This window comes from Micromys minutus (assembly GCF_963924665.1).
Source record: "Micromys minutus genome assembly, chromosome: 4".
In the NCBI taxonomy this organism is placed as follows: Eukaryota; Metazoa; Chordata; class Mammalia; order Rodentia; family Muridae; genus Micromys; species Micromys minutus.
Window position 1 is genome coordinate 11,890,724 of NC_137973.1, and position 4,681 is coordinate 11,895,404.

A 4,681-nucleotide genomic window follows, 5' to 3' on the forward strand; every position below is an offset into this window, starting at 1 on the left:
TGCTCCAACATATAACAAGAACACATGCTCAGCAATGTTTATAGCAGCATTATTTATAATAGTTAGAAGCTTGAAAGAACCCAGATGTTCTTCAACAGAGGAATGGACAACAGAAATTGTGGTACATTCACACAATGGAGTACTACTTAGCTATTAAAAACAATGACTTCACAAAATTCCTAGGCAAATAAATGGAACTAGAAAATATCATAGCGAGTGGTGTTACTCAATTACAAAAGCACACATGGTATAGTCTCACTGATAAGTGGATATTAGTCAAAAGCCTCACAATACACTAGATACAACTCACAGACCACATGAAGCTCAAAAAAAAAAAAAAAAACAACAACAACAACAACAAAAAAAACCCAAAGTGTCGATGCTTCATCGAAGATTGAACAAAAATATTTTCAGGAGGAAATACCAAGACAAAGTTTGGAGCAGAAACTGAAAAAAGGCCATCCAGAGACTGCCCAGCTATGGATTCAGTCCATTTACAGCCATCAAATCCAGACTATATTGCTGGTGATAAGAAGTCCTTGCTTACGGGTGCCTGATAAAGCTGTCTCCTTAGAGGCTCTGCCAAAGCACGACAAATACAGAGGTGGATGCTCACAGTCAACCGTTAACCTGAGAACTGGGTTCCCAATGGCAGACTTAGAGAAAGAATTAAAGCAGCTTAAAGGGATTGCAACTCTATACCAACCAAGCAGGATCTCCAGGGACTAAACCACCATCCAAAAAGTATACATGGACAAATCCATGGGTTCAGCTGCATATACAGCAGAAAATAGCCTTATTGGGCATCAATGGGAGGAGAAGCCCTTGGTCTTGCCAAGGCTCAATGCCCCAGTGCAAGGGAATGTTAGGATAGGGAAGCCAAAAGGAGTTGGTGGGATAACATACTCATAGAAATAGGGGGAGGTGGTACTGGGTAGAGGGTAGAGAAAGAACACTAGAAAGAATGATAACATTTAAAATGTAAATTAAAAAATATCCAATAATTTTTCTTTTGAAAAAACTGCATTTAGGCCACTTCTAAAGAGAATGGATGGCTGAGATACCCCTCCGTGACCCCCTAAACAAGTTTCTTTCTTTTTGATGTTTTGCTTAAACTTTAGTACTGTGTTCCAGATAAACAATTGATTTCCGGTATGATATTCTGCCTCTTCACTTGGTCCATAAGATGTCTCAGCAGCAAAAATCACTTGTTGAACCAACCCAGATGGTCTATGTTTGATTTCTAGAATCTATATGATTGAGAGAAGTAATTCCACATGCCAGCTGACTCTTACACGTTCAGGGGTATAAGTACGGACCCACCTCTCATTTCATTCGGACATCTGCAATAACAAAGCAAACACACTATACAAAAGCTTTAATCACAAAATATTTTTAATCTACATAAGTATATCCCAGATGTTATGTCTTTATTTCTTATTTATGTTCTGAAATATTTTATATGCTAAATATTGAATTTCTAAAAATGTAGCCTTTGTTTTGAGAATATGAAATTTTTTAGAAATTTACAAATAAAAATATTGGTGCTTAAAAAGGACTAAAACACTTATGGGAGAAAATAAAAGGACAAATAGAGGAGCAGGGATTAGAGAAAAGACCACGCAGAGACTGCCTCATCTAGGAATCCATCTCATATGCAGCTACTAAACCCACACACTATTACTTATGCCAAGTAGTGCTTACTGGCAGGAGCCTGATATGGATGCCTCCTCAGAGACACTGACAGAGCCATACTGATACAGAGGAGGATGCTTGCAGCTAACCATCAGACTGAACACATGGACCTCAATGAAGGAGCTAGAGTAGTGAAAGAACTAAAAGAGCTGAGAGGTCTTCAACCCCATGGGAAGAACATTATCAACTAACCAAACCCATCACAGCTCACAGGGATTAAAGCACCACCCAATGAGTTCTTATGGAGAGACTCATAGCTCCAGGTTCATATGCAGCAAAGAATACCATTCTCTGGCATCAATGGGAGGAGAGGCCTTTGGTCAAGCAAAGGCTTGTTTTCCCAGTGTTGAGGAATGCAAAGATGCTGAGGTGGGAGAGGCTGGTTGTGAGAGGGAGAACCTTCATGTAGGCAATAGGATTGGGAGGGGGATGGGATTGGGAGAAAGGGGATAACATCTGAAATGTAAAAAACAGTGAATATCCAATAAAATATTGGTTTTATAATATTTTATACATTGTATTTTATTATAAAAAACTTATAGTTTCTAACTTCATACACTTATTTGATCAGCAAATATTAATATCCCAAAATAAGGTCACATAAAGTAATTATAATTTATTTTTATTTCATTTTAGTTCATCCAGTTGAGGTCCTTTATCTATTAAATATGGTGCCCGTATATCATGAATACAGTACTTAGTATTCATATGCTATGATGTAGAGTAATAGAATATAGCCCTCCTCTGTCAGTGCTCCCTGGAGCCTGGTTGTGGCTACTGACCAGAGTCTTTGAATTTCTGCTCCGGATGTTTGGACCTCCCTGACCCCAGGTTTCTGACCTGTGAAAACACTTAGGAATCATGTCTCAGCATCAGTTACTACTAGAAACAATCACCTGCCATGCCTGGAACAGGGACCGTACCCAGATCACCCTGATCCCCAATAATCATGAAGTGCACATCTACAAGAATGGAGTCAGTGGACAAAGTTCATGAGCTGAAGGAACATAATGGACACATCTCAGGGATTGACTGGGCTCCCAAGAGTGACTGTATTGTCACTTGTTGGGCAGACCGTAATGCCTATGTCTGGAGTCAGAAAGATGGCATCCGGATGCCCACCCTGGTGATCCTGAGGATAAACCGTGCAGCCTCTTTTGTGAACTGGTCCCCACTTGAGAACAAGTTTGCTGTGGGGAGTGGAGCCCGGCTCATCCCTGTTTGTTTCTATGAATCTGAAAATGACTGGTGGTTGAGCAAGCTCATTAAGAAGCGATTCCTTCCACGGTTCTCAGCTTGGACTATCATCCCAACGTTTTGCTGGCTGCAGGCTCCTGTGATTTCAAATACAGTGTGTTTTCTGCCTACATCGAAGAGAAGCCAACGAGCACACCCTGGGGTAGCAAGGTGCCTTTTAGTCAGCTGATGTCAGCGTTTGGTGACAGTGGCATGGGCAACTGGGTGCATGGGGTTAGCTTCTTTGCCAGGGGGAGCAACCTGGCCTGGGTCAACTATGACAGCACCGTTTCTGTTGCTGATGCTTCAAAAGGTGTGCAGGTTTCAACTCTGAGAACGGAGTTTCTGCCACTGCAGAAACAGTGTGTCTCAGAGAACAGCCTGTGGCTTCTGCCCGGTGCTCTTTAACTACGATGACCATGGCTGTTTGAACTTTGTGTCCAAACTAGAAGCCCCAAAACAAAACATACAGTGCAATAGGTCTGCTGTGGAACACTTCTGTAATGCGGACAAACGGGCCACTACTGAGGATCTCAACATAGCCTTGGAAATACTGCACCAGAAGAGCATGACTCGGGTGTCTATTTATGAAGTAGACAAGCAAGACTGTTGCAAATTTTGCACTACTGACACTGATGGGGCCATGACAAGTTGGGATTTGAAGACCCTACAGTCTTCCATCCAGGCTCTCCGGATAATGTGAAGCCATCCAATACCATCCAGCATGAGGAACGTGACTGAGAACACTCTGCGGTTCATATGGTGGTAAGGACCCGAATCACTGGCCCAAGGAAACACTGTCACACTGAAGGAACTAACCTGTGTTTCTGTGGATGTCGTGGGTGACATATGGGATTTAGAGACTGCAGTGGTTTCGTTTGCTTTTTCTTTCATGTCCTTTCGTTTTTGATTTTGCTCTCATTCCATTCTTGACCAAATCTTCCCTCTAAGTAGTTTATTATGGAAGATTGTCACACTACCTTAAAGGGTAAGGGACCTGTGTACCTTGTGTGCTAAAAGAAATTAAAGTTCCAAGTGTGAAAAAAAAAGAATAATAAAATATAAAAGATTTGCCTTTTTTTTTTTTTAAAAAAAATTTTTTTTACTTAAATACCTGTCAGATTTAATAGTAAACGCATTGTCCAAAAGAACTCAAGCTTTGGGGAAAAATTACAAAAAAATGCTATTAATTTTATAATATCAATTTGTTTTAAAACAGCTGAATAAATCCCAAAAGAGAAATATTCTCCTTATTAATGTGCTGTGTCTCCTCATAGCCATGTGAACTGTTTCTGGACATTTAGGCTGTGCAGTGTGTTAAACTCTTTTGACCCTCCTGGCTTATTTTCAAGAAAACTTATTTTCAAGAGTTCAAGGGAACTAGTGTTACAAAATCTCACATTATTCTGAAGATTACTAGGATATCCACCTCCAGCAGAGTGTCATTCAGAGCCTTGGCCCAAGCTTCTGTATCGCTCTTAACAAACAATTCTCCTGCCTCCAACTTGGCTGCATTCTGGAGGCTTTCATTGGTTCAGGTGGAATATATCTCTCTAGAGCCACACCTGCTGTTGGCAGCTTCTTTGGACTTTGCTGAATGTTTGGCTTCTTCTGTCCCTTGCTGCCTACATGTAAATACTTAACCTACTCTGGGTAATTTTTTTTTTTTTGTAGGCACAGGTGTTCTGTCTCTCTAGACTCTGGCAAGTACAGTACACGGTGAACTTTCCTCACTGTTTCTTATTTAACT

The 4,681-nt window shown here is 40.8% G+C and overlaps 1 pseudogene across 1 annotated transcript; it reads left to right on the forward strand.

Annotated features, from left to right (window-relative positions):
• The first annotated feature begins 2,556 nt into the window (after positions 1-2,556).
• LOC308420212 (actin-related protein 2/3 complex subunit 1A-like) lies at positions 2,557-3,634 on the forward strand (annotated as a pseudogene). Its single transcript has one exon. The product of its transcript is annotated as an actin-related protein 2/3 complex subunit 1A-like (transcript).
• Positions 3,635-4,681: the final 1,047 nt, after the last annotated feature.